This window comes from Arachis stenosperma, chromosome 10 (genome assembly GCF_014773155.1).
Source record: "Arachis stenosperma cultivar V10309 chromosome 10, arast.V10309.gnm1.PFL2, whole genome shotgun sequence".
Lineage (NCBI taxonomy): Eukaryota > Viridiplantae > Streptophyta > Magnoliopsida > Fabales > Fabaceae > Arachis > Arachis stenosperma.
In genome coordinates, this window is record NC_080386.1 from 40,137,192 (window position 1) to 40,147,589 (window position 10,398).

General features: G+C 37.9%; 1 non-coding gene across 1 annotated transcript; it reads left to right on the forward strand.

The window, feature by feature from the left end:
- The first annotated feature begins 560 nt into the window (after positions 1-560).
- Positions 561-668, forward strand: LOC130959470 (small nucleolar RNA R71). The gene has a single exon (XR_009078548.1). It is a non-coding gene; the product is annotated as a small nucleolar RNA R71 (small nucleolar RNA).
- The last annotated feature ends 9,730 nt before the right edge of the window (positions 669-10,398 follow it).

Below are 10,398 nucleotides of genomic sequence, written 5' to 3' on the forward strand. Positions count from 1 at the left end.
TTAGAATTCTCTGTCTGTTGCTGAGAAGATGATGGAAAAGGCTTGCCATTGCTAAACCTGTTTCTTCCACCATTATTGTTGTTGAAACCTTGTTGATGTCTCTCTTGATTCTTCCATGAGAAATTTGGGTGATTTCTCCATGAAGAATTATAGGTGTTTCCATAGGGTTCTCCTAAGTAATTCACCTCTTCCATTGAAGGGTTCTCAGGATCATAAGCTTCTTCTTCAGATGAAGCATCCTTAGTACTGCTTGGTGCATTTTGCATTCCAGACAGACTTTGAGAAATCAAATTGACTTGTTGAGTCAATATCTTGTTCTGAGCCAGTATGGCATTCAGAGCATCAATCTCAAGAACTCCTTTCTTCTGACTTGTCCCATTGTTCACAGGATTCCTTTCAGAAGTGTACATGAATTGGTTATTTGCAACCATTTCAATGAGCTCTTGAGCTTCTGTAGGCGTCTTCTTCAGATGAAGAGATCCTCCAGCAGAGCTATCCAAGGACATCTTGGATAGTTCAGAGAGACCATCATAGAAAATACCTATGATGCTCCATTCAGAAAGCATGTCAGAAGGACATTTTCTGATTAATTGTTTGTATCTTTCCCAAGCTTCATAGAGGGATTCTCCATCCTTCTGTCTGAAGGTTTGGACTTCCACTCTAAGCTTACTCAATTTTTGAGGTGGAAAGAACTTTGCCAAGAAGGCATTGACTAGCTTTTCCCAAGAGTCCAGGCTTTCTTTAGGTTGAGAGTCCAACCATATTCTAGCTCTGTCTCTTACAGCAAAAGGGAATAGCATCAGTCTGTAGACCTCAGGGTCAACCCCATTAGTCTTGACTGTGTCACAGATTTGTAAGAACTCAGCTAAAAACTGATGAGGATCTTCCAATGGAAGTCCATGGAACTTGCAATTCTGTTGCATTAGAGAAACTAATTGAGGCTTAAGCTCAAAGTTGTTTGCTCCAATGGCAGGAATAGAGATGCTTCTCCCATAGAAGTCGGGAGTAGGTGCAGTAAAGTCACCCAGCACCTTCCTTGCATTGTTGGCATTGTTGTTGTTTTCGGCTGCCATAGGTTCTTCTTCTTTGAAGAATTCGGTCAGGTCCTCAACAGAGAGTTGTGCCTTAGCTTCTCTTAGCTTTCGCTTCAAGGTCCTTTCAGGTTCAGGGTCAGCTTCAACAAGAATGCCTTTGTCTCTGCTCCTGCTCATATGAAAGAGAAGAGAACAAGAAAATGTGGAATCCTCTATGTCACAGTATAGAGATTCCTTGAGGTGTCAGAGGAAAAGAAAAATAGAAGAAAGAAGAAGGAGAATTCGAACTTGATCAGATAGAGTTCGAATTGTGCATTAAGAAGGAGTGATACTCCATAAATAGAAGGATGTGAGAAGAGGGGAAGGAAATTTTCGAAAATTAAGTGAAAAAGTTTGAAAATATTTTGAAAAACTTTAATTGATTTTCGAAAACCAAGAGTGAAGGAGAAAATCAAGTAATTTTTGAAAAGATTTTGAAATTAGAAATTAAAAATATTTGATTGAAAACTTATTTTGAAAAAGATGTGGTTAAGAAGATATGATTGGTTTTTGAAAAGATGTGATTGAGAAGATATGATTTGAAAAACATTTTAAAAAGATTTGATTTTAAAAATTAATGACTTGCCTAACAAGAAAAGATATGATTCAAACATTAAACCTTTCTCAACAGAAAAGGTAACAAACTTGAGATGTTCAATCAAATCTTTAATTGTTAGTAAGTATCTTTGAAAAAAGAAAGAAATTGATTTTGAAAACATTTGATTGAAAAGATATAATTTGAAAAAGATTTGATTTTGAAAAACTTTGAAAACTTGAAAAAAAATTGATTTGAAAAACAAAATCTTCCCTCTTGTGCCATCCTGGCGTTAAACGCCCAGAATGGTGCACATTCTGGCGTTTAACGCCCAAAGCACTACCCTTTTGGGCGTTAAACGCCCAGCCAGGCACCCTGGCTGGCGTTTAAACGCCAGTTTGCCTTCTTCACTGGGCGTTTTGAACGCCCAGCTTTTTCTGTATAATTCCTCTGCTGTATGTTCTGAATCTTCAAATCTCTGTATTATTGACTTGAAAAGACACAAATTAAAAATATTTTTGGATTTTTAATAATGAGGAATAATCAAAATGCAACTAAAATCAAACAACAATGCATGCAAGACACCAAACTTAGCTGTTTGTATATTACTGACACTAACAAAATGAGAATGCACATGAGACACATTAACACTCAAGTCAAGAGAATTAAAAATCAGAGTAATAAAATCATCAAGAACAACTTGAAGATTAATGAAGACACATGCATGAATGCAAAAAGAATAGAAACATGCAATTGACACCAAACTTAACATGAGACTCTAGACTCAAACAAGAAACATAAAATATTTTTGGTTTTTATGATTTTGTAATTTTTTTGTGCTTTTTCGAAAATTATATGAAAATAGAAAATGAAGGTTTCAGAAGTCTTAATTTGAATTCCAGGAATCATTGCAATGTTAGTCTAAGACTCCGGTCCAGGAATTAGACATGGCTTCACAGCCAGCCAAGCTTTCAAAGAAAGCTTCAGTCCAAAACACTAGACATGGCCAATGGCCAGCCAAGCCTTAGCAGATCATTGCTCCAATAGCAAGATTGATAGAAATCATCAAGCTCTTGTGATGATCAGTTGAAACCTCGGTCCAATAAGATTAGACATGGCTTCACAGCCAGCCAGACTTCAACAGATCATCATGAAACTCTAGAATTCATTCTTAAAAACTCTGAAAAAAATACCTAATCTAAGCAACAAGATGAACCGTCAGTTGTCCATACACAAAACAATCCCCGACAACGGCGCCAAAAACTTGGTGCACGAAATTGTGATCACTACAACTTCGCACAACTAACCAGCAAGTGCACTGGGTCGTCCAAGTAATACCTTACGTGAGTAAGGGTCGATCCCACGGAGATTGTTGGTATGAAGCAAGCTATGGTCACCTTGTAAATCTCAGTCAGGCAGACTCAAATGGGTATAGTGATAAACGAATAAAGCATAAAGATAAAGATAAAGATACTTATGTATATCATTGGTGAGAGCTTCAGATAAGCGTATGAAGATGCCTTCCCTTCCGTCTCTCTGCTTTCCTACTGTCTTCATCCAATCCTTCTTACTCCTTTCCATGGCAAGCTTATGCAAGGGTTTCACCGTTGTCAGTGGCTACCTCCCATCCTCTCAGTGAAAATGTTCCTATGCTCTGTCACAGCATATGGCTAATCAGCTGTCGGTTCTCGGTCAGGCCGGAATAGAATCCAGTGATTCTTTTGCGTCTGTCACTAACGCCCCGCCTGCTAGGAGTTTGAAGCACGTCACAGTCATTCAATCATTGAATCCTACTCAGAATACCACAGACAAGGTTAGACCTTCCGGATTCTCTTGAATGCCGCCATCAGTTCTCGCCTATACCACGAAGATTCCGGTTAAAGAATCCAAGAGATAAACACTAGAGCCTCGTATGCTTGTAGAACAAGAGTGGTTGTCAGTCACTTTGTTCATGAGTGAGAATGATGATGAGTGTCACGGATCATCACATTCATCAAGTTGAAGAACAAGTGATATCTTGGACAAAGAACAAGCGGAATTGAATAGAAGAACAATAGTAATTACATTAATACTCGAGGTACAGCAGAGCTCCACACCTTAATCTATGGTGTGTAGAAACTCCACCGTTGAAAATACATAAGTGATAGTGTGATCATTGGTTTCGGCCCCAGAGAGGGAACCAGAAGAACCAAGATGAAAATACAATAGTAAAAGGTCCTACTTATAGGGAACTAGTAGCTTAAGAATTACAAAGATGAGTAAATGACATAAAAATCCACTTCTGGGCCCACTTGGTGTGTGCTTGGGCTGAGCAATGAAGCATTTTTCGTGTAGAGACTCTTCTTGGAGTTAAACGCCAGCTTTTATGCCAGTTTGGGCATTTAACTCCCATTTAGGTGCCAGTTCCGGCGTTTAACGCTGGAATTTCTGAGGGTGATTTTGAACGCCGGTTTGGGCCATCAAATCTTGGGCAAAGTATGAACTATCATATATTGCCGGAAAGCCCAGGATGTCTACTTTCCAACGCCGTTGAGAGCGCGCCAATTGGGCTTCTGTAGCTCCAGAAAATCCACTTCGAGTGCAGGGAGGTCAGAATCCAACAGCATCTGCAGTCCTTTTCAGTCTCTGAATCAGATTTTTGCTCAGGTCCCTCAATTTCAGCCAGAAAATACCTGAAATCACAGAAAAACACACAAACTCATAGTAAAGTCCAGAAAAGTGAATTTTAACTAAAAACTAATAAAAATATACTAAGAACTCAACTAAAACTACTAAAAACATACTAAAAACAATGCCAAAAAGGGTATAAATTATCCGTTCATCAAGGAGCTAGAGGAGGCACTAAAGGTGAAGGTAATAGAGACCCTTGAAGTTGACAGCGCGATTGAAGAACTAGTGAAAAAAGACGACAAGGAGGATTTTGTGCTTGAAGGTGAAGAAATAGTTGAAAAGAAAATCATCAAGGATGAATACGATTTCATACTTAAATACCTGGATAAAGCAAGAAATCAATTACCTTTCCGACGTTCGGACATTCAAAGAACCCCCATGGCTGCATGTGGGAAATCTACTGAAGAACATAGCAAGAAGGAGAAATTGGGCACTCCGGTGGATAGTGAGCAGCACGATTTGATATTGGAACAAGTGGAAGAATCTGAAATTATTGAAGAAGAAGAGGAGGCAGTGGTTGAAGACTTAGGAGATACTGAACCTCCATGGGAAAGTCAAGTTGTAGAGCATCCTTCAAAGACGTTTAAAGCTGATGTTGAGGAGGGTGTACAACCTCCAAAGCATATCATAGTTGAAGACTTTGAAGGAGACAATCAAGAGATGGATTCAATCATTGATGAATTCTTATCTACATTTGAATCCTCTTCCATTGGACTTGATATGGAGTTTAAAGAAGATGAAACACAACATCCCATGCCCTTGGTGAACAATGAAGAAGAGATTAAATTGGAAGAAATTCACCAAAAGGAAGAGGTTGATATTGAAGTTTACAAAGAGGTGGAAGACGTCGAAGAAGAGCACAAGGGAGTGGAGCTTGCACGTTCATTAGAAACACCTCCCCCTAAGTTGCCATCATCCTTCATAACATTCAAGTGGGTAAAATTCATATCCCTTAGCTTTCTAATTCCACTTGAATACGGGCTACTGGAGACGGATGGCCAACTTAGAACTCTTTGTGGCATTAAGAGTAAGAGGAAGATGGACCGTGGAAGAGGTTATCAAGCAAGGTTCAACATGGTTGTGTGCTCAACATTTAAACGCAAAGGTTGGTGTAGAGCTCAACTGAATGGATCTAGGAAGTTGTCTGGCTGCTTCAATGAGAATTCAGACTGTTTGCCACCCGGATGGAACAATATTGCTCAACAAGAAGACGGGTGCAAAAGCAAGGTTTGGGACTCCGGAATTCAGTCTAGCTATCAATACTCTTGGGGCCTTGTCACTTGCTTTAGCTTGCTTGAAGGCTTTCTGCACCTAGTTTGGGATCCCGGAGGATGTGGGAATTCCAAACATTGGTGGAGATTTTTGGATGAATACAAGCACAAGCCACCATAACAGGAAGCTCATCCAATGTCCAACTTAAGGACTTTAACCAAAAGTGCTAGGTGGGAGACAACCCACCATGGTATAATCGTTCCTTCTCTATTTTACTCTGTTTTTGAATTTTATTTGAACCTGGAATTTTTGCATGGCTAATAAACCACTATTTTATGGTTTATCTTATGCTCAATTGAGTGGTTTTTATCAACTCTTTACCCACTTATTCATACTATTTGCATGAGTTTACGTTTTTCTTCCGGATTTTGTGCTATGATTGAAAACATGCTTCTTTGGTTTTATATTTGTTAATATTAATTCTCTTTTATTACCATTAGATGCCGTGATATGTGTGTTAAGTGATTTCAGGGATTACAGGGCATGAATGGCTCAGAGGATGGAAAGGAAGCATGCAAAAGTGGAAGGAATACAAGAAGTTGAAGAAATTGCTAAGCTGTCCAGCCTGACCTCTTCGCACTCAAATGGCCATAACTTGAGCTACAGAGGTCCAAATGAGATGGTTCCAGTTGCGTTGGAAAGCTAACATCCGGGGCTTCGTAACAATATATAATTTATCATAGCTGCCTTGACGCCAGGCGACGCGAACGCGTGAATCACGCGGCCGCGTGACCTCGCAGGAACACAACCCACGCTAACGCGTGGACGACGCCTCCGCGTCACTCTTCCGCGACCTGTACGGACTAGAAAGCGCTGGGAGTGATTTCTGGGCTGTTTTTGACTCAGTTTTTAGCCCAGAACACATAGATTAGAGGCTATAAAGTGAGGGAATGCATCCATTCATAAGCATGCTCTCATAATTCACGATTTTAGGATTAGATGTAGTTTTTAGAGAGAGAGGTTCACTCCTCTCTCTTAGGATTAGGATTAGGATTAGGATTCCTCTTAAAGGATTTAGGATTTATTATTATTCCAACTTACAATTTTCTTCTTCATTCCAGGTTTAATGTTCCTTTCTATTTAATTTCGTTCCTATTTTTATTCACCTCAGTACTTTAATTGATATTTATCTTTTGAATTTGGCTTATGACTTTCATGTTAGGATTTTCTTAATTAATGTGATTTGAGGTATTTCAGTTTAATATTGCTTTCTTTTGTTTATGCTATTGATTATTCCCAATCTGAAGACATTTTTTATTCCAGCAGATTTAATTTCTTTTCCTTTTGGTCTTGGTTAAGAGATCAGTAACTCAGGAGTTATTTTAGCTCAACATAATTGATAACTGTTATCTTTGCTAATTGAACTGAACTTCAATAATCCCACCCTTTTCTTAGGAAATAAATAGGATTCGAAGGTCAACTAATTAGTCCCTTGACTTTCCTTTGCTTTAACAAAGGTTAACTAAGTGGAATTAAGATTCAACTTTCATTATTATTGATAAGAATTACTAAGTCTGGACTTCCAATTTCTCATACCTTGCCAAAGGATTTGCTTTACAGTATTTATTTATTTTAATTGCCATTTAATTTACTCGTCATTAAATTACTTGCTCCTCATTCTTGAAACCCTAAATTTACAATCTCCATAACCAATAATAAGAACACCTCCCTGCAATTCCTTGAGAAGACGACCCGAGGTTTAATACTTGGTTATCAATTTTAAAGGGGTTTGTTACTTGTGACAACCAAAACGTTTGCACGAAGGGATTTCTGTTGGTTTAGAATCTATATCTACAACGCGACTATTTTTATAAAATTCTTTACTAGCAAAAATCCTAACTTCAATGACATTCATTGCATTATGCATTCTGCATACTGCAAAAAAAAAAAAATTCACACGCGACGCGTCTGCGTCGCAGGTGCATTAGGGAGAAAAGAAAAGTGAACAGAGAGTAACGCGAAAGCGTGGTTGGAGGCGCGCCTTTAGCATAATTTGACACCACGCGACCGCATCGCTCACACGACCGCATCATGTGGGAACTTTGGCCTCCCACGCGACCGCGTCACCCACGCGGCCGCGTGCCATGAAAATCGACGTGAAAAGGGTGCATAGCCGGAAGTTATGCTGGAGTGGTGCTGGAGTGGTGCTGAAAGCACAACCTTACCACGCGGACGCATGGCTCACGCGTCCGTGTCATATCCCCATATTGGCCACTCACGCGATCGCGACAACCACGCGATCGCGTCACCCAAAAATTTGGCAAAATAAGATTCTGAACAGAGAGTTGTGCGAGCATGAGGCTGCCCTCGCACCAGTAGCACCAAATGCGTCACGCGTCCGCGTGACTGACGCGATCGCGTCAATTAATTTAAGCACAAGTCGCGCAGTCGCGTCCCCCACGCATCCGCGTCGCTTGCGCTGCACAACTTATTCAGCACAGCCAAATATCTTATCTTTTCTTCCCTATATCTAATTCTTTTCTTCCTTTCTTATTTCTTTTCTTCTTTCTTCTTCCTTACTTCTTTCTTCCCTTCTTTCACTTCTCATTTTTCTTATCTTTCATTTTATTTATTTGCATATTTCATTCATTGTATCTTAATTTTGTGCACATTTTTATTTTCTTTTTTTTTTAAATCATTATTTTTCCTTTGGTGTTGAAATTTTCTTATTTAACTGTTGCATCTTCTCTTGATTTATTCTGGGTACTTAGTGACTTGTTTTATTCTGGTCAGGTAATATTATTTAAATCAATGCCAATCTCTTATACCTGTATTACTTTTGCATTGACATAAATTTATATTATCTCTCCCTACCCACACTCTCTTCCCCATTGTTGCAAATTTTTGCACTCTTGCTTTGCCATGTACTTCTACTATTTTCTCACTTACATGTTGTAGCTGCCATGTCATTGAGACCTTCATTATTTGGCATTAACCCAACCATGTTTTATTTGCTTTCTTATCTTTATTTCTGGGTTACTGTTCTTCTTTTTCTCTTCTTTCAGGCTGGCCACCAAAGACGAAAAAACGGAAGAAATTTCTAAAAGGGGAGACAAACAAGTCTATCTACACAATCCTTGAAGAAAAGCATCAGTTGGAACAACCCGTCTACTTATACATCTCAATATACACCGAGGACAGTGCAATCTTTAAGTGTGGGGAGGTCGATACCGATCTCCACGGGTTAGTTATTCTCTTCTCAACACCAATGTCTTATTTTCTTTATTAGTTCATTGTTGCATTGCATAATAGATTGCATGTGTAGTTGATTGTTTGCATTTAGTTACTACTTGGTTGAAGTAATATTTTTTTTTCAAGAAATATTTATAGTATTTCACTAATTTAAATTGAAAAATTTGTGTTAAATTTGTTTGAAGTTGTATTTGGAACATGGTTTTTGAGCCAAAGAACACACAACCTGTGAGGTTTGAGCTTATTTATATGGTTACATTATTTAACTATAAATTTTTATTTTTGTGTGTTTTCTTCTCTATGATTGTAATCTTTATTTTGTTCCAATCTATCTGTCCAATATTTAGTGTATTTACATGCTTGCATATGATTGAGGCCATTACTTGTTTTAGCTCACTTATCCCAATAAGCCTACCCTTTTATGTCACCCTTGTTAGCCACTTTGAGCTTTTTAATCCCCTTCTGTTTTATAACCACATCACTAGCCTTAAGCAGAAAAACAAATTAAATATCCCAATTGAATCTTTGGTTAGCTTAAGACAGAGGTTGTGCATCAACTAAGTGTGGGGAAACTGTGGAAACATGGGTTAATAAGGGAATGTATCATGTTTCTAATTTTGAATATTGGAAAATTTGGGTATCTACTCATGTAAAACAGAAAATTAAAAATTCCATATGCATTGATATGTTATTTTAGTTTTTATGTATCTACAAAAAAAAAAGAAAAAAAGAAAAAAATTATAATATAAATAAATAAATAAGGGGACAAAATTATCCCAATGTTAAGTTAACAAAAGATCAATGCATATGTGACACAAATTAAAAGAAAAGTTGATACATGAGTATGTGATACAAAAGTGGAAAAAATTGGGTAGCTAGGCATGATTTTAGAAGTTATATAGAATGTATGTATGTTTGGTGATAGCCCAGGTTACTCAAAGATTCAATTTATAGCTTACTTAGCCATACATATATCCTCACCCTTGCCTTGGCCCCATTACAACCTTAAAAAGACCTCATGATGTTTGTATGTATACATTAAATATTTGTTGATTGGTTAGATGAAGAGCAAAATTTAGAAAGCATGATTAGAGAAGAATAGAGTGATTACCCTAGACACTTGAGAGTTAGAGTGATATACACTACCAGTAAGGGTTCAGTGCTTGATTCTATGTTCCCTGCTTTTATGAGCTATTTTCTTACAAGTTTACTTATTTTCACTGTATGATTTGAATTAGTGAAATCCAGTTCATATTTATTCTTGAAGGATTTATTTACTTTTTTTACCATGAAGGTAGAACATTTTGCATGTAGTTGCATTCACATTCATAGGCTGCATTGCATGAGTCTTGCCTTTCCCTATTCATTTATTTGGTCTCCTTGAGTTTAACATGAGGACATGCTAATTTTTAAGTGTGGGGAAGTTGATAAACCACTATTTTATGGTTTATATTGTATTTAATTGAGTGGTTTTATGAAGCTTTTCACCCACTTATTCATAAGATTTGCATGATTTTACCATTCGATGCCTTGATCTGTGTGTTAAGTGTTTCAGGCTTCATAGGAAGGTATGGCTTAGAGAATGAAGAGGAAGCGTGCAAAAATGGAAGGAACACAAGGAATTGAGGAGATGACCAGCGAGAAGTCACGCGGTCG